Source organism: Pogona vitticeps, chromosome 2 (assembly GCF_051106095.1).
Source record: "Pogona vitticeps strain Pit_001003342236 chromosome 2, PviZW2.1, whole genome shotgun sequence".
Lineage (NCBI taxonomy): Eukaryota > Metazoa > Chordata > Lepidosauria > Squamata > Agamidae > Pogona > Pogona vitticeps.
The window spans coordinates 284584346-284604782 of record NC_135784.1 but is presented as its reverse complement, the minus strand read 5'-3'; the positions used below and the strand labels follow the sequence as shown (position 1 = coordinate 284604782).

Genomic DNA, 20437 nt, shown 5'->3' with positions numbered 1-20437 from the left:
CCTGATGGTAGCAAAGGGTGAAATGGAACAGTGGGCCCATTTCCAGTGGTTCAGCTGGAAAAAAAAGATTCCTTACAGACCCTACCCTCCTTTAAAGGTTTCCATTCAAACTGCTGATTAGAATAACTATTATCAACTGTGGGTCCTTATGGCAAGTTTTAGAGTATCGATCTTAATTGTATTTTAATAATTTTATCTTTTATTGTATTTTAATTGAATTTTAGTTGTTGTAAGCCGCCCAGAGACCTTTGGGTAAAGTGGGCAGCATATAAGTTTAACAAACAAACAAACAAACTATGGTGTAAACTTGAGGAAATCAGAAAAAACTTTGCTTGTTTCCTTGTCTGCATTGGATGTTCTGGATCTCACTGTCAGAGGCAGAAGAAACTGGGCCAATGTCAGACAAGGAAATCTTGAGTTGGCAAACTCTTCTTTTACATCAGAAATGCTCCAGACGTTCTTAGATAGCAACACCCATCCGCCGTAGCCAGCCAGCAGAGTTAATGGTAGAGAATGATAGGAGTTGCAGTTCAATAGCACCTCTAGTGTAACACTTTGAGCACCTTTATTTTACATGAGGAACTTAGAGGCAGGGCTGCTTTCTTTTTAATATATACACCACACTTAGTAACTTTTAGGCATTTTGGAGGAAAATGAGCTGAAAGATAAGGGAATTCTAGAAGGAACATTATGATACAAAATCTGTTCTAGTTATCTACAAATTGTTACTTTGGTAGCATGCAAGTGTTTTGCCAGTACCAGAAGTGTATCTTATAATACCAATAGTAAAAGTCTCAGAAGCCAGCAACACAGAGCTATGATTGGAGGCACAAGTTCATAACCCTGCTCCACAGAAACTTGCCCAAACATGGGAAGTAATACCAGTCCCAGAACATTGTCTACATCAACATTCTGGCAAATCTACCCTTTTCCCTCCCCAAACTATTTCTGTGAATGACACAGTGAAAGATAACACAACACATTGGAAAACAACATTTTCGATGATCTCAAAATGTCAAATGATTATCCAGAAAAACAAGACAAAACATTCCGTTATAAAACGTAAATAAACATTGATTTGGAAAATCAACTGTTCTAAAAGTGCCAGAATTTAACTGCTGAATATGGGTATTAGGCCATAAAATCTTAAGGCCATCCTCACAGACTAACCATCTGGTATAGCCAACAACATGAGCCTTTAAAGTTGCGATACAGTCAAGATTTTCAGAGAATTATTTGTTGTTTTTTTAAGAAAAATTTTCCTGGCAGTCTCTGCTGCTGATCTTCTCTTGAAACAAAGTTAAGCAGAGAAACAGTAAATAAAATCCTTAAGGATAACCCAGTAGTTTAGGTATCTGGCTGCAGAGCCAGAGGTTAAGAGTTTGATGAGTTTGATGCCCCACCATGCCTCCTGTGAGTAAAACCACTCCGTGTGGCCATAGGCAAGCTGCACAATCTCAGGACACCCCGCAGAACAAGGGAATGTTAAACTACTTCTGAGTGTTCTGTATCTGCTCAACGTAAGAATCCAAATCAAAGTATATCTGAGAAATGAGCAGTTACATGTGGAAGAAGATGCTTGGTCACACACTCTCTAGGTTAGGGGAGTACAGAACTGACTGCAATTTCCCAACAACCCTAGCCATTATTGCTCTTGGTGAGGGAGGAAGAAATTTGAGACGCAACAACATCTTGAGGGACTCATGTTGCTGCTCATGATCTAGCCTTCATAAGTCGCACTGGCTTACTTGGTTTATGTTCCAAAAAGAATAGAAACCAGTAAAACGGAGCCATAGTACTGTGTTTTAATCACTAGCAGTTTCAATACAATCTTCAACAGAGTAGCCATCTTTCCTACTTTGTAGAAGACAGATTTCTGCGTTAAAGGCTGTTCGGTACAAGTTCAGTTAAGAGCCATTAAGAAGAGTGGGTCTGAAATTGCTCCCCCTTGCTTAACACCTGCACAACAAAATGGACATGCACAATTTAACTGCTACTAGGGCAGAATGTGTTGTCCTTCTGTTTAAATTATAGTAACATATCTACCGAGGCCTTTGACTATGTGGACCACAACAAACTATGGCAAGCTCTTAAAGAAATGGGAGTGCCTGAACACCTTATCTATCTCCTGAGAAATCTATATGTGGGACAGGAAGCAACAGTTAGAACTGGACATGGAACAACTGATTGGTTCAAAATTGGGAATGGAGTACGACAAGGCTATACATTGTCTCCCTGCTTATTTAACTTATATGCAGAATGCGTCATGTGAAAGGCTGGACTGGATGAATCCCAAGCCAGAATTAAGATTGCCGGAAGAAATATCAACAATCTCCGATATGAAGATGATACCACTCTGATGGCCACTAGTCCCATCACCTCCTGGCAAATAGAAGGGGAAGATATGGAGGCAGTGACAGATTTTACTTTCTTCATCACTGCAGTTGGTGACAGCAGCCATGAAATTAAAAAACGCCTGCTTCTTGGGAGGAAAGTAATGACAAACCTAGACAGCATCTTAAAAAGCAGAGACATCACCTTGCTGGCAAAGATCCACATAGTCAAAGCTATGGTTTTTCCAGTCATATGGAAGTGAGAGCTGGACCATAAAGAAGGCTTACCACCAAATAATTGATGCTTTTGAACTGTGGTGCTGGAGGAGACTCTCGAGAGTCCCCTGGACTGCAAAGAGAACAAACCTATCCATTTTGAAGGAAATCAACCCTGAGTGCTCACTGGAAGGACAGATCATGAAGCTGAGGCTCTAGAACTTTGGCCATCTCAGGAGAAGAGAAAACTCCCTGGAAAAGCCCCTGATGTTAGGAAAGTGTGAAGGCAAGAGGAGAAGGGGTGGACAGAGGATGAGATGGGTGGACAGTGTTACTGAAGCTACCAACATGAATTTGACCAAACTCCAGGAGGCAGTGGAAGACAGGAGAGCCTGGAGTTCTCTGGTCCATGTGGTCATGAAGAGTCGGACACGACTTAACGACTAAACAACAAACAACATATCTACACTTGCACCAATTGTATATATGAGTAGATGCAAATTTGTGTCCTTTTTTTAAATTACAGTGGTGCCTCGCTTTATGATTGCCCCGCATTACGACGAAACCACATTACGACGATCTTTTTGCGATTGCAAAACGATGGTCTAAATGGGTTTTTTCCACTTTGTGATATCGGTTCCCTGCTTTGGGAACCGATTCTTCGCAAAACATTGGTTTTAAAACAGCTGATCGGCAGTTTCAAAATGGCCACCGGGTAAACAAAATGGCTCCCCGCTGTTTTCTGGGACAGATTCCTCACAAGACAGGCAGCGAAAACAGCTGCCCTATGGAGGATCTTTGCTGGACTGTGAGTTTTGACCCCATTGGAATGCATTGAAGGGGTTTCAATGCGTTTCAATTGCTGTTTTTTCCCCTGCTTTACGATGTTTTCGCTTAGCAGCGATTTTCCTGGAACGGATTATCACCGTTAAGCGAGGCACCACTGTATGTATTTCCTCTTTTTTTAAAACAATATGCAAGTGATTGCCCTTTCCTTGAAAGCCAGGCATACATAATACAGTGGGGTCTCTACTTAAGAACGTCTCTACTTAAGAACAATCCAACTTAAGAACAGCTCCATTTGCTAAATTTTGCTTCTACTTGAGAACAGAAATGCAAGATAAGAACAGGAAAAAAACATTTCCTGCTCTTTTTTTAGGTCATCTTAGGTTAAAAAAAATTCTCCCCCTAGTGGTAGAGTACGTATTAACCAGCTTTGCATTAGTTCCTATGAGAACTAATGCTTCAATGTACGAACGCACCTCTACATAACAAAAAAACAGCCAGAACGGATTAATTGGTTTTCAGTCCATTCCTATGGGAAATCTTGCTTCAACTTAAGAACATTTCAACTTAAGAACACCATTCCAAAACGGATTAAGTTCTTAAGTAGAGGTTCCACTGTAGTTTCTATGGACGGAAAAGAGGAGATACGGATTAAATGGTTTTCAATGCATTCCTATGGGAAATGCAGATTCAACATAAGAACTTTTCAACTTGAGAACCACCTTCCAATACGGATTAAGTTCTTAAGTAGAGACCCTACTGTAGTACATCTGTTGCTGGGAATACTCCTGATGGCAAGCCGCCCACAGTGGTTGAATAGACCAGATGGGCGGGATATAAATAAAATAAAATAAATAAATAAATAAATAAATAAATATTGTCAGTAGGGAAGCCATTGAATCAGAAAAGTTGATTTAGCTGGGATTGAATGGGATTCTATACCTTTTGGAGCCAAGCTATACAGCTTTTGGGTAGCACAGGGTCCAGCCATGCAAACAGATGTTCACATAGCATCCATGTCCATAACAGATTCTCCAACTTCAGCTGGTGTAGCAATCATGTCCCTCTTCTGGGAAAATATAATTTTATTACTCACTTCAGAGGTTCATGCCACTTTGCATATTCCCTTTCCGCACCTCCCTGGCTGGATCCCTGACGTATGGAAACGTATCCTTTAAACTGCATGTGGGTGGGTGTTTATGCTTGGTTATTTTGACATCAACCCAAAACAACACATGGGTAGCTCGAGTAGAGCTCTGGGCTTTCTTCCCCACCTGACACCTAACAAGCTTCTCGACAGAGCTCATGACTGGAAATTTTTGAAACAAAGAAGAGTTTCATAAATATTCTGAGGGTGAAGGGAGACGTAACATTCTAAGTGTAATTGAAGTGATCCAAACTACATTCTCAGATTCAGGAGTGTATTTTCAGACTAACAATTTTTCTTCAGACTATATCCACCATGTTCAGTTTAGGAAATTTATCCTCAGCCTGATAATATATGCTGTTGCTTGTAGAAAACGCCAGAGACTGAACTTACAAATCACTCCATGGACTGAAAGAAGCTGTCTGGATTAGAGACTTTATGAAGACACTAGTGATGATGATATATTTGAACATTGCACAGTGAGCTTAAGCTGATTAATGAATGTTTATTTGGAAAATTGTAGACTAGAGTTACAGAAGAACACAAACTTTGGTATCGTTAATACCCTGGGCAACACTCCCTGCTCCCTCCCACTGAGCCAAGGAGTCATCAGAATGTCATGAACCGAACCATTACAAATGAGTTCAAAATGGCCCACAGAGATTAGTTGAGTCAGAGAAGCTATCAGATCACCTAGGGATACTGCCTTGTGTTTTTCGGCTCTGCCTGTCATGTCTCAGACTGGTGTGATTTATAGAGCTACCACACAGTTGTGTCAGCCTCAGTGATGGCTTCACAGTTATGGAACTCCCCTGTTGCCCAAACTTTTTCCTTTCAGCAAAGTGACAAAAATATGATTTTTTCCCCAGAAAATAATCAAGGATTTAATTTGCCTTTGACCATGGCATGTGTATATTGCTTTTATTCTTATTCAGCAGACAAGTGTAACTTGTGATTTTAACTACTGTATCTGCAATTGTGTGTTATATAATATATACAGATTGTTAGAAGCTATATGAGGAAGGGTGGTGTATAAATTGAATGGAGAAAGAGGAGGAGGAGGAGGAAGAAATAATTGTTGTTGTAATAGTTCCTCCACATCACAAATCATGACCACAATAGTTAGTGATTGCCTTTCCCAGATAAGCAAGCAGAAGAGACTATGGACCCCTATAGGAAACCTTCATACCCTCCCGCCCTTCAAATGCATGATGCTTGAAGAACTTAGAAATCCTTGTGCAGATGGGACCTTTAAAGGAGAAAGGCAGGGTAAAAATATTTTAAATAAATACATAATAGATGACATACATATGGCTTTCTCATGCACTGATCCTACCCATAGGGCTCAACTTGGTAAGAGCTGTGGAATGTCTCCCTCCCAATCAATGGGTTGTGATCAACTGCAGCTTCTGTGCAAATGTCCTTGATCACACCAATGTTACTCCATTATAACACTGTTGGAAAAATACAGAGGGCAAAGCAATAGATCATTTCTGAATGAAATTCCTCCAGATGAATTATTCAACCATCACAATGATCTTGTCTGAGCATGCAGCAAATATTCAAGCCTAAATATGAATTGGGAAACTGCCATCACCAACCCGTGAAATATCAGCTCACTAGGCCTCACAGTTAATCACAGAGAGTTTGCAATTTGTTTTTTTACATATGCAGGCTTCATACATAATTATTTCAGTACTGATCATTCCTTTGCGCTCTGTTCAGTGCTTTTTACATAACTGAACATGCTAATGGTTAAAAACATGGTGTCTGTGAGATAAAAAGCAAGACAGAATTGAATCCTCGTGCATGGGACAATCCTTTAATGACCTTGCTTCAATTTAGGATTTGGAGAGAATGCAGTCCTCCCTTTTCTTTCACTAAGTGCCCTTCGGGGTCACATTTTATTCTGCTTCACTTTGCGTATTAAAAAAATGAATGCACAAACAAAAAAGGAAGTGACTAACACAGTCTTCAACTTCTAAAAAATGTATGAACTATATTCTTAACTGTAACTGACCCAAGGCAGGGATGTGGCTGGCACAAGAATTAGTGGATGTTAGGTTTACTCTTGTCCTTTTGTTACAAAGGCCTGGTGTACTGAATGCAGCCAGATAAGGACAAGAATGAAGTGACAAGAATCCTGGCTTGGCAAGATGAACTGTTCTACCATTTCAGTTTACAAATGGGAAAGTAACATCATTGAATATATTTATGCATTTATACTTGCATTTGCTGGCTGTTTTTTCTGACCAAAGATCTCCCAAAAATAATTTTCAGCCTTTTAAAAGTCATGGTCATGGAGACTAATGACTCCTTGTGTTGCTGTAGTTGGCATTTTAAAAACCACTCAAAAAAAATAGTGGCACTGTGGGGTGTGGGTGAATCACTACTTTTCTTCCTCTTGGAGGAGGATGTTTCTCTTGTTTAAAAAAATGGGAGGGGGGCAATTAACAATGTTTACATTTAACATTCTCTTATCATCAGCCTGAAGAAGTAGTAGAAGTCCTATACTCCTGATGGCCATATTGTCAGTAGGGAAGCCATTGAATCAGAAAAGTTGATTTAGCTGGGATTGAATGGGATTCTATATCTTTTTGAACTACTACTACTACTACTACTACTACTACTACTACTACTACTACTACTACTACTACTACTACTACTACTACTACTACTACTACTACTGTTGTTATTGTTGTTGTTATATTTATTTTATTTATATATTATTAGACTTATTACCCCGCCCCTCTAGTCAACGTCTACTCGGGGTGGCTTACATGAATAAAAGCACAACAATATGAACAATATGAAAATAATCGAAAATACAGTTTTAACAGTTGTTGTTTATTTTATTTATTTATTTATTTATTTTATATCCCGCCTATCTGGATACAAATGTTGTTGTTGTTGTTGTTGGTGGTGGTGGTGTTATAAGTCAAAATAATAACAATGACTAGTATTATATAACACACAAGCTTTAACCAAAAACCTACAATAAATATTAGTTAAATATTGGTGTAACCTGAGTATCAGATAATATCTGTGTCATCGTCTTTATTATAACTGACTCTTTGTACTCTTTCATGTTAATAGCCTGAAAGGGCATGGCACTTAAAGTTTAAAGATTCAATACATTCTCATTAGACACTAACTAACTAATGTTTGTTACGATCTTATCATTAAGCAATTTGCTTGTTTTTTTTTATCATATACTGTAGTTTTCATAGTACTCATTGGTGAACAGCTGATGGGTGCAACCAATTAGATAGTTAAAGCTTGTTTCCCCATGCAAACTGGAAGTCCAGTTATGGAAGCATGTTGAACTAATTAAGGTAACTTGATTAGCTTTGAACCGGAACCAAACCAGAACAGTTTCAGATGTGGATGAAGCTTAACTCTAGCCTTAGTTAAACAAGAACAAAAATAAATGCTCTGACATCCTCAGCATCCATCGTCCTCTGATATTCCAAGCAACCCAATCCTAAACACCAGGCCAATACACAATAGCACCACACTGGACCCCAGAAGCATGTGTGACAGTGGACACTCCAACAACCTAGTGCCATGCTCTCCAAAACAAAATGAAAAAACAAAAACAAAAACCAAACAGAATAATCTATTTGGCCCTGCAGGCCAAGCATTTGGGCCACTCTGCCAAGTGCTGCGACCAACCTTTTGAATACAAAGCACTTTTTGACACAGTTCCTGTGATAACAACCGCCTTGACTTTTCAGTGTTCATATTTAATTCAGAAGGTCATTGTCTGTGAAATTGCTGCTCCTTCTCACAAATAATTCAGAAAGCAGCAGACACACTAGTGTCAAGCTCAATAAATCTATGAGCAGAAGACAGGCTGGATGCTCATGTGGTCTCTGCTGATGTGCCTTTCAAGAATGAACAGTTTTTTTCTCTAATTTTTTTGCCCATACAGCATTTATAGACTGAAATGTGACATCCAGTGAAAATAGAGAGCAGAAAATTCCAGAAAATTCCTACCCCTGCTGACAAGATGAATGAGGAGAAAAAATGTCTTTGTCATCAACCGAGGTGATCTTATCACAGAGCCTAATATTTTTTTAAAAAACTACAACCTCCAGAATGCACAGTGATCATGTCCATTTGGCAATTCTGGCCCCCAAAAGTATTTTTCAGCAGCTTTTTATTAGGAATAAATTATTAGCAGCATTTCACATTAAATACCTAGTGTACGTTCATCTCTTCAAAAATTTTTTAAAAAAATATTTCTTCATTCAAAAATACAGTGGTGTCTCGCATTATGATGTTAATTCGTTCCAGCGAAATTGCTGTAGAATGAAAATGTCGTAAAGCGAAATTAAAAAGCCCATAGAAACACATTAAAACCCGTTTAATGCGTTCCGATGGGCTGGAAACTCACCGTCCAGCGAAGATCCTCCATAGGGCGGCCATTTTCGCTGCCTGTGCAGCGAGGAATCTGTCCCAGAAAACAGCGGGGGGGCATTTTGTTTACTCGGTGGCCATTTTGAAACCGCCGATCAGCTGTCCGAAAATCATCGTTTTGCGAAGAATCAGTTCCTGAAGCAGGGAACCGATCATCGAAAAGCGAAATTCCCCCATAGGAAACATCATAAAGCAATCAGAAAAAGTTCATCATAATGCGGTTTCGTTGTTAAACGGAGTGATTGTAAAGCGAGGCACCACTGTAAATGGGACAGGCAATCTTGGCTGTGACTTGATTTTCCACTGTGACACCCTCAAAATTCATATCCCATGAGTGACAGCTAACATTAATAAAACTGATACCTTTGGTGCCAATGTGATGTTATTTACCTTCATCATCTATTAAGAAAATGTACTTTGGACAAGCTTTATCTGCAAAGAGAAGGATTACATCTCCTCCCCTCATATACATCAGTCCCAATCCAGAACTGCTCCACTGCTGTTATATTTGAGTAACAAAAACGAAGCAAACAAACAACAACAAAAACAAGAGATGGAGCTATATCCAATGTATTCCACTTAACACACAATTTGGCCCTTAGTGACAGACAACAGCTTCGGGGCAAACCACTAAAAGGTTTCCCTTGGAAAAGTCCCAGTGGGAAAAAAGAGGACCTTGTTGGACTTGAAATAGGTGATCACGATCCATCTTTCTTTCTCAGTCTACCCAACCTTACAGGGTTGTAGTGAAATAAACTGAATTGGGGAGCATTATCTGTGTCTTTACGAACTCCTTGCAGGAAAGACAGGATAGGAATGCACTGCAATGCAATGTATAGTAATGCCACAAAATAAAATAAAATAAAATGTCATTCAGTCCAGTGCACAGACATGCCATACATGTTTCTGGCTTTTAAGCTATAAAAACTGAAAGAGTCAAGAATCAGGATATTCTAGGAAAGCCTTGTGGCACAGTGGTTAAACTGCAGTACTGCAGTGAAGACTCTGCTCCTGAGCTGAGTTCGATCCTAGGCTCAAATAGCTGGCTTGACATTGACTCAACCTTCCATCCTCCTGAGATTGGTAAACTGAGTGCCCAGCTCACTGGGGGGAGGGACAATGTGTAGCCTGCATAATTAAATTGTAAACCTCTTGGACAGTGCTTTCAGTACCATGCTTTGCTTTCTCCCATATGAAGCTCCCCTAAATTTAAAATCCGCCAGTAAAACCATTGCTTCAGGATTTGTTCAGGATGCACTTATGCAAGGGGCAGAGTAGTCTCCATGAGAATTAGGGTACGTTCAGCAGCAACCTAAGGAATTTTAGGACATTCTCCCTCAAGCTGGTCATTATTCACCTTTCTCTTTTTCTCATAGCATTTGGTTTGTCTTTTGTAAGTTCCTCCTGGATAGATGGTGTTTACGATGTCTTGCTGTTTTAGTTGCTTACGCTCTTTATGCTGAATTAATTTTTAGGTCACTTTTAATGTACAATGATAACATGTTTTATGGAACTACTCTATAGACTGCACTCTGCAATCAGAAATTGAAATGTGGTTTATGAATTGAGTGACTAAACAAACAAGTAAAGGAGGTAAATCAAAGAATGCCTGAGAAAGCCAGAAACAAATTAATGCTAAAAATGGAATATTGGGCAGATATCTGATTTGCCATTAAGGGTGGCCTCTCTGACTTACACCAGCTGGTTCATGCCTCCACTGTAAAATGAAAAAATGAGACACATTTATGTTGTGGATATTCCTGCATCTCAGACACCAGAGAAAATGCAGGACTCTTTCTCCCCTTTCTTGCAAATTATGAAAAAGCTATGAGCAAAGACCATTGGAATCATCCATTCTTCCTGGACGCTGCTTTTTTTTAATGCTGCCACCCACAAGCTCTCTGTACAAGCCTACTGCCTTCCATGGCACCTTGTAGATGCAATAGATTATAATTCCTATCATCCCAAGGGGGCAGGCCAATGCCCATATCAGTTGACATAAGAGGGGTTGCAAGTCCAATAATCACCAAGTTGAGAAGGGCTGCTTGACCAGATTCACCTTTGAGTGATGTCCCCCACCGCTCTTCTGCATTTAACACAGACAAAGGTAGACCTCTTAATGCTTGATCAAAGGATAAGCAGTAGTTCAGTCTGTATTGTTTTATTACAAGTTATTCATGCTTCCTATTGCCAATCCCACACTATATAATAAAACAAATTATGGACCCATATTTTTTCTGGTGAAACCACACATTTTAAAAGGGTACACCATTGGATGTATTACTAAGAAATAAATTGCTAAAGATTATCTTTGTCCTTTTTCAAAGAAATCATGAAACACCCTCCCCAACAAAAACAGGAAATTAATTCACAATCCTAGAAAAAGCTACATCTGTTTTGTTCACGTCTATAACCATAACAAGTGCTGCAACTATCTTGCAGCAGGATTTGTTTTCCAAAGTATCAGTCAGTTTAGAATCCATTTGCCAGGCGCTATATTATCTTTTTCTTCTCTGTTCCATTTTCCATTTGACAACGAAATCGCATTACGTTGAAGATTTTGCGATCGCAAAAGCTATCGCAAAACAATGTTCCGTATGGGGGAATTTTGCTTTACGATGATTGGTTTCCTGTTTCGGTAACCGATCATCGCAAAGCGATGATTTTCGGCCAGCTGATCAGCGGTTTCAAAACGGCCACCGGGTGAAAAACATGGCCGCCCGCTGTTTTCTGGCACGGATTCCTCGCTGCACGGGCAGCGAAAATGGCCGTGCTATGGAGAATCTTTGCTGGACGGTGAGTTTTAAGCCCATAGGAACTCATTACTTGGGTTTCAATGCATTTCTATGGGCTTTTTTAAATCGCATGACGACGTTTTCGTTCGACAGCGATTTTTGCAGAATGAATTAACGTCATCATGCGAGGCACCACTGTATTTGTTAAAGACTAAAAGCTACAGGTTTTTTTTACTTCTGAGTGCAATCTTGCAATCAGTTCTGGGGGTACAACTGTCACTCCTTCTTCCAACAGGACTTAAACATCTGTGATTTCACTGTGGGGATTCTATTGTTCTCCCAAAAGGTGTTGGGCTACAACTCCCATTAGACATTGTGATCCATAACTAATAACATCCAAACTTGATGACTGCAATGTGTTTTACAGAGAGCTGCCTCTGAAGCCTTCTTGTAAACTTCTTTAAATTCCTAATCCTGCTGTTAGATTGCCAACAGAGACCATATCTTTCCACTTAAAAACAGCTTTGCAAGCTGTTGATCCATTTCTAATCAAAATTCAAAGTACCAACATTTACCTTTTCACCCCCTTACACACTGGAGCCCAATCACCTTAGGAAGTGCATCCTTCTGTACATTCCTGCCCATACAGAACATCATTATGGTGGACCCTTTTCTGGGTTACTCTGTCTTCTCAGATCAGGCAGGTGGGCCTTTTGTGCACCGGCACCGCATTTATGGAAAACCTCTCTTAATTCCAGGATGTCTCCTTGGCATCTATTTTTGGGGTCCCTCCCACTCGTCTCCAGCTTTTAAAAATACTTTGGGATTTTGGTTGGATTTGTTGCCTTGTTTTATTTTACTGTGTCTTACATCATGTGCCATTTAACCACTCTGATTGTTTCAACTGGCTGTCATCATTAAGAACTACTTAATGATGGGATGGATGTCTGCAAATGAATAAATAGAACTTTCTGTCATTCAAATGGTGGTAGGATGTGACCACTCTTCATGTTAACTGTCACATACGGCATACACTGAATCAACCATGTATAGCTGAACACTGTGATCTTTGACAAATTTTAGAAAAATAATTAAAAAGGCCTTAATTGCTAGTGTAAACTACAGTAGATCCACTGAGGTAGTTGTAATGATCCCATTCACACAATGGATCTATTCTTCTTAGGATGAACAATCAGATTCAGGCTGAAATGTGAAAAAAAAAGTTTGAAATATATTTGATTAGGAGTTCCTCTCATATTCTGGCATTTTGAGGTACCTCCAGGAGGCCCACTTCCAACTACCACAGCCTCTGGCATTCCTACCACTTCTGGGCATGTTGTGTTCACTTGACTCCAAGCACAGAAAGCAGTAAGAAGAAGAGAGAGATGGAGCAGCTTCCTTCATCTCTATGGGCTGCCGTGTGGCTTCTTTGATGCAGGGGAGATAGCAACAAGGGCAGTGCTGGTAGCAACAAGGTGGAAGTGGGCCTGCTCAGAGAAGAGACCCTCTGAGGCAATTTGAACAACCCCCACCCCCACAGAGCTGCCAAAGGGAACCATATCTCCCTTTATGAGCCTGCCCAGATGTTAAGATTATCAGGCGAGGCCTTTCCCTCATCCCATCATCCTCACAGGTGTGTTTGGTGGGGACACAGGAGAGGGCCTTTAGAATTCCCTCCCCCTTATTGTCCTTCAGCAAAGAATGTGGAAAAGACCTTTCTCTTCAGTCAGTTACAGGCTGCCTGAGTGAGTTATTTAAATGAATGGTTGTGGCTTACTGCTTTGAATGTCTTTTGGGTTTTGCCTTTGTTTACTCTTATAGTATTTGTTTGATCCTTATTACTACAGGTATTTGTATATTTACTGTTTTTAGCTTTAAATATTGTCTTTTAATGATGTAAGTCACCTTGGGTCCTTCTTAAAGAGAAAGGCAGGATAAAAATAGGTAGGTAGGTAGGTAGGTAGGTAGGTAGGTAGGTAGGTAGGTAGGTAGGTAGGTAGGTAGGTAGGTAGGTAGGTAGGTAGGTAGGTAGGTAGGTAGGTAGGTAGGTAGGTAGGTAGGTAGGTAGGTAGGTAATAGCTTCCCTTCTTTGAAGCCAAAGAAAAGTTGATTTGAGAATTTTGCCAGTAACAAAGAGGGAAAGGTCATGAGGCAACATAAACAAAAAAACATGCCAAAGAATACAGATAATCAGTATGCATTCCATTCAGCAAAGTCTGGTGACATTCACAGGCGGGGGGGGGAGGGATTCTGAAGGAGTTAGCCAGGCACATTTCACAGACACCAGCTATTCTACTGGAGCAGAGTGTGGCAGTTCTTAGGGGGTTGAGGTTTCCATGAGTACACATGGAAATCTGATGTTCCAGATGACTGGGGCATTTTGTATATCAGAGTAGGTGACGGGGATTTTTTTAAAGGAAAGCAACCTTGAGACTTGCAAGCTATTATATAAATGTTGCAAAACTGGGAAGAGTAGCAAATGTTGCATAGATGGGCCAAAGGTTCAAAATGATCTCAATTGCAAAAATTGGCAGATATTAATATCACAAAATTTAACAAGGAAAGGTGTAATAAACAGAAAAGAACATGAGACACATGTCTCAAGCACCAGATACATTTTGATGGCAGATAACTGGCCCTGTTAATGAAAAAGGCCAGTGCTGTTCCATTAATAGAGACATTATTAATAACCTGGAAGGATTAAGAGTTCCACCTGGAGTTCTCTGGAGTTCATTCAAATCAGTCCAGAATATTGGATCTTAAGCTACTCATGCAGCAAATATTTGATGCACTGTGCAAATGCTAAATGAAAATCTTATACCTCAGTCAAGAAAGACATGCTTGTTAGTTAATAAATTAACCCTATAGGCTGTGGAAAATATTCCTGAAAAAGGCTCTCCCAGTGCATAAGCTTGGGAACATTCCTCCTGACCTCAAGCATACAAAACAAGATCCAGTGTCATCATAATTAAATGCAGAGCAGATAACATGGATTTCCAGATGTTGTGCATATGATGCTATAAATCATTTATACATCACTTTAAACTCTCATGTACTAGGATTTATTTATTTTTTAAAAAGGGGTGGGGAGACCACAACTGCTTGCATTAGGGTTTTGCTGTTCTTTCTTTGTTTTAGAAAATTCTAATATATTGAGGGTTAGCATTATGGGTAAGGGTGCAAGCAGTGGAATGGTCTAATGTATGTACTACTTATATTTCCTGAACCCACCAGGTTGTCCATTGTGTGTCTTTCAAATGAGGGACCAGTCTACTGGCAACAAGAGCACATCATTTCTGATTCTCAGCATCATGGTTTGCCAAAAAAAACCAGCATGCTACACAAGATTTCTTTCTTGTTCCAGTACGTTAAACCAGCTAGGATAAGAACACACCTCAGTGGCAAAGAACAATAGATGGGTTGGAGTAAATTTTTGTCCCACTGATTTCTTATATGTAACACAACAAACTTTACAAGGCAAGTGACTGAAACTTGGGGAAATTGCTTGTAGGTTTGGAAATGGCAATGCCACAGAACGCCTCCATTTGATGTGTTGTTCTTGAGTGTATTCTGCAACAAAACATGACTCTGGAGGACTAAGTGTATAAAGGTTTTCACTTTCTATTGTATGTCATCCTGAGCAGCACTGTTACATAAGCCACTGTCCTTCCATCTCCTCTTTTTTCTTTTTCCACAATGATGAGCAGAAATTTAATGTCTTGCCAATGGCCATACAACAAATATTCCAAACACTTCAGGGGATTCAGTAGGGCTTGCATTCATACAGATGAAAGCCTGCTTCACTGCCCGCTGGATCACATCAGCTTCCACTCGTTTGAAGTGGTATTAAGAACTATCCACAGTTCAGTTTTCCACCATCTACCTCTTTTCTCATTTACCCAAATGTTTTCAGGTGTGCTGGGGAGTTCCAAATCCTACTAATAAAGATCTGGGGTACAATTGTGAATTCTCTCCCAAATGAAGCCTGGAAACAACTACACACTTACTGTATTTTGCCATGTACACGACCCCCCAATGTATAAAATGACCCCCTAATTTTGACCCTTGATAGAGGTGGAGGAGCAGTTAATGGGCAACTGCTTCTCCACCTCCATCTCCTGCTGCCTCCAGCTCATGTCGCCGCCTTGTCCCCTGCCCTAAGGAGATGATCGCTGGAGGTGGTGATCCGGCAGCAGTGGCAGCAGGAAGAGGTGCCTGAGAGTGCTTTGTTTGCCTCTGCCTCTTGCTGAGCCCCATCTGTCCCACTGGAGGAGGTGATTGGGTGGGTGGGAGAGGCGGCAGCAGCAAGAGCGCCCAAGTGTGTGTGAATGCTCCTTCACCTCCGTTTTCGCCTCCTGCTGCTGCTGCCTCGGCCACTGGAGGGGACAAGCTGTGAACTCTGGAAGAGGCAATTGGGCAGTGGCAGCAAGAGACACCTGAGCGCACGTGCGACTACCTCCTTCTGTGTATAAAATAACCCTCAATTTTTCCTCTAGTTATTTTAGGAAAAAGTGTCATTTTATACACAGAAAAATACGGTAAATAGAGATGAGCACCAACTAAAACACAAACCAGGAAGTTCATTAAAAATCACTGGTTCATTGGTTCAGATTTGTTTGGCTTCATCAAAACCGATGAACCTGAACCAATCTGAAGCACAAACTATTTTTTAACATTTAACAAACGTCCTGGTGCTTTCCTTCTCTGCCTGCACAGCCTGCCCCCACCCCCTTCCCACTGCCCCTACCACCTCCCTACCTGGTCCTGTGGCCTCCTCTTTGTCTTCCACCTCAGCTGCCATCTTGAGAGACAGCAGGCCTGGCTCCCCTTCTGGGAACTGGGCTTGCTGTCTCTGTGCAGTGCCCCCCACTTATCAGCTGATGGCAGCGGCAGAGATGGAAGAGGAGGAGGCCATGGAACCAGCTAGCGAGATGATGGGATCAATGGGCAGATTGTGGAGCTGCAAATGAGCAATCCAGTGCTGTGTGGCGCCGGATTGCTCATTTGCAGCAATAGAGGAGGAGGAGAAGGAGGCAGGATCAGGGAAGAAGGCAACAGGGTAGTGGGAAGAGATGGGGGCAGACTGTGGCGTGGGTTAGTTTCCCCTCCCCCAGCATGAACTTAAAAAAAACCAATTTGTGGTTTGTTTTTAAGTTCAGATGGTTCGTGGGTAGCCACGAACCACCATTTTTGTGGTTCATGGCCCTCTCTACACTGAAACTATGAAGTTACAACAATTCCTCCCTGTTAACTGGAAATAAATATCTTCTCACATAAAAGTAACATTTCTTCTGCCCACCAAGAGCTTCTCAAAACAGAAACCTACTGTCTAACCTACTCCTATTATTTGTTATCTCTTTTATGAACAAGGCACTTTCAAAGAACAAGAAGAGATTGGAACATTCCATGTGCAAACAATTGTATTTTAATTGTTTTATCTTTTTATTGTATTTTTATTTTATTTTAATTGATGTAAGCCGCCCGTTACCTTTGGATGGCTTACATCAATTATCATTTATTTATTTATTTATTTATTTATTTATTTATTTATTTATTTATTTATTTATTTATTTATTTATTTATTTATTTATTTATTTATTTAACTTATATGTCACCCAAGACCTTTGGGTAGAATGGGCGGCATATAAGTTAAATGAATGAATGAACGAATGAATGAATGAATGAATGAATGAATGAATAATCTCAAAAAAGTAGGTCCTATATGCAACCTGTTCCACATATGCAATTTTCAGCATACAGTGGGGACTATTTTGCATGAGAGACAATACCACATCATATCACAAATCAATAACACAAGCTTGCTGATAACTCATTTTACATTTCAGTGTACAGGAACTAGGCATTCACAAGAGACATAATGGATCGCTCAATGCACAACACAAATATTGCGAGACAACAACCTAGACAATTTGTTACACTAAGCTAAATATGATGGTTAATTCCAACAAGAAGAGATATATTGTATCAATTGCACCTGCACAAGTGTAAACTTTACAAGTCCTGTTCTTCTGGTGGGTCTACTCCAACTGTGATTAATGACTAAATGTAGCTCCGTGTTATGCAAGAATAGGGCCTTTATCAACAGCAAAGGGGAAATTAAGGAATAATAGTGAGTGAGTAGAAGACAAGTCACGATGGGGACTGGAATGCCACACATGTGGGCAAACCATGGCTCTTGGAGAGCTTTTAGTTAACTTATATAAGCACACCCGTTGCTCATCTGCCACCACTGAAGAGGTGGGCATGCAAAGAAAATCATTGCTGCATGCTTTGCTCGGCAAATCAGTGGCTCCCAACCTTGGGTAACACCAAGGTGTTCTTGGATTACAACTCCCTGTCCAACACAGCTGGTAGTGAAGCCTTCTGAGAATTGCAGTCCAGGAACAGCTGGTTATCCAAGATTAGGAACTTGTGATGTTAGGGTCCCCATAAAGCAGAATCAACTTGGTGGCATGCAGTTATTATAATTATGGAGAAAGAATGTGTCTCTGTGTATGAAAGTAACAGACTAAAACCAAACAATCACAAACATACAATAAATCAAAACAATAAACTAAAACAATATAGTATAAACATTTCAAGGATGAATGCCAAGGTAGTGCCAACAGACTTGAAACAATATTTTTACTAGGAAAAATCCATGTTTTCACTTACAAAAGAAAATATTCCAAATATTTACATTGCATCATATTCAATTTACATTTACAAAGAGCACAGGTTCATACCAGGGATAAATTGGCAATAATTTTTCATGGATGGCAATGATTTTCCTCATTCTATTTTCTAGACAAAATGCCTTTGATTAATGTAGCCTACATCAGAGTGCACTTAAAACTGTCTGTACCAGAGCTGTGGGCTTATTAGTTACTATTCAACTATTCAACAACTATTCAGCTGTGCAATAGAGTACAACAAATAATTCTGTAATGCTATATTGGTTCTGGAGAAAAAGAAAAGAAAAGTTCCTGTAAATAAAAAGATTACCGAGAAACGGAGAGGGAGAGCTGTACTGTTTTTCTAGACTGCTGTTTTGTTCTGCTTATCAATTCTGTTTCAAACTGATGGAAAAATTTTGAGATGCTCAGCTAAGTGGAAATATCCCCCCCATGACCTAAATTGGGGTTTTGCCTGAATAAAGACTGACAGTACCAGTGTTTAACTTTATGTTTCCCAAAGAGTTGTTCCTTTGTGCTTTTACAGTGGAGAGCTAGCAACCGTTTACCCTGAGATTACCAATTGTGTCATATTATGGGGTTGACGTAATTTAATAAAACCAAACACTTTTTGACATCATGCCAAAAGCAGGAAGGTCTATAATGTTAAGTTGAATGACATGCCTCAGTCTCATGTTCTTATTACTGTTATTAACTCTGCTGTTAATCTCTTACTATTAATTATTTTAATAAAATCACTGTGGAACTCATTATGATTGCACATTGCCAGGGCCATTATGGTTACATCAAAGAAATGATGGTCCCACACTCACATAAAATGTGGAAGGCGTTGATGTCAGAAAGTAACAAATACTTAGATACAATGGCAAAAAACTACTTTTTTTCACAAATTCTATTAAAACTATCTATCTGAAAGGTCTTGTCTACACCTATTTCAATGCAATAGGTGATGGAAGTAAAAGTGACAGAATGTCAGAGCATTTAGAAATAAACCAGGATGTACCTACTGGGCATGTGAAAGAGCGAGGCTGCTCTTGAAAAGATATCCTGAAAAGTTTTGTTTTTTTTAAAAAAAATATATATATAAACACTTAATATTAAAAAGAGGATATATTCTGGATATATGAGTAAGAATCTACCCCAAAATAAGACAAGGTCTTATATTAATTTTTGCTCCAAAAAAAGGCATTAGGGGCTTATTTTCAGGGGATGTTTTATTTTACAGTCATGTCATCTTCTTCTGGTTGCTGCACATGCTGCACAATGGTGGACAGCGGGGTTTAACTTAACTAGGGCTTATTTTTGGAGTAGGGCTTCTATTACGAGCATCCTGAAAAATCATACTAGGGCTTATTTTCAGGTTAGGTCTTGTTTTCGGGGAAGAACAAGGTAACTAACCTTAACGTGTTAGTCTGGAGTTCAAGTCCCTTTTGAAATAAGAATACATGAGTGTAGGGTTTCCAGTCTTGAAGAGAGAAAAAAGATTATTTGCCCACAAAAAAAAAATGATTGTTCCTCAATTAAAATGCTAACAAAGACCCTGTTAAGCAGTAGTGTTACTATTCCCTATATCACAGATGGAGGAGAAAGAGATGTGACTTGCTAAGGTCATCTCAGGGGTTCATAGCAGGAGTGAAATCTGAAGCATAGGCTTCCTGATCCATTGCTCAGTTTCTTAGAGGGAAACGATATGCACAAGTCTCATTGCATTCATTTGCATTTATTTCAGGTAAGGAATAAACACAACAGATGTAATGAGCTTTGTGCATAAGTATAAAATTGGAGCACAGAAACACAGGATTATGCTGTTAATCACTATGTTCTGCCACCACTTTTGGTACTGCTAGTCCAGTCCTCTTGGGAGTGGGGGTGGGGTGAGGAAGAGGAAAGAAATGCAGTACACACCCACAGTTTCTCCTTTAACATTTTAGAAAAGGCATAAGAGATTAAATCTCTTCTTCCACAGTTTATAAAATCAGTCAGCACTTGATTTATTATATGCAAGAAAGAAAGAAAAAAACCAAGACAAAGTTGCCCAGTGTTTTTAAAATATCCATTAGAAGTCTTGAGATTTTCTGCAGAATGACAACCCAGAAAGTTTTT

At 39.8% G+C, this 20437-nt stretch overlaps 1 protein-coding gene across 6 annotated transcripts in view; it reads right to left on the bottom strand.

Annotated features, from left to right (window-relative positions):
* PDE4D (phosphodiesterase 4D) overlaps positions 1–20437 on the bottom strand; it is an 811089-nt gene that overhangs the window by 161895 nt on the left and 628757 nt on the right. The gene's annotated exons all lie outside the window — the stretch shown is intronic.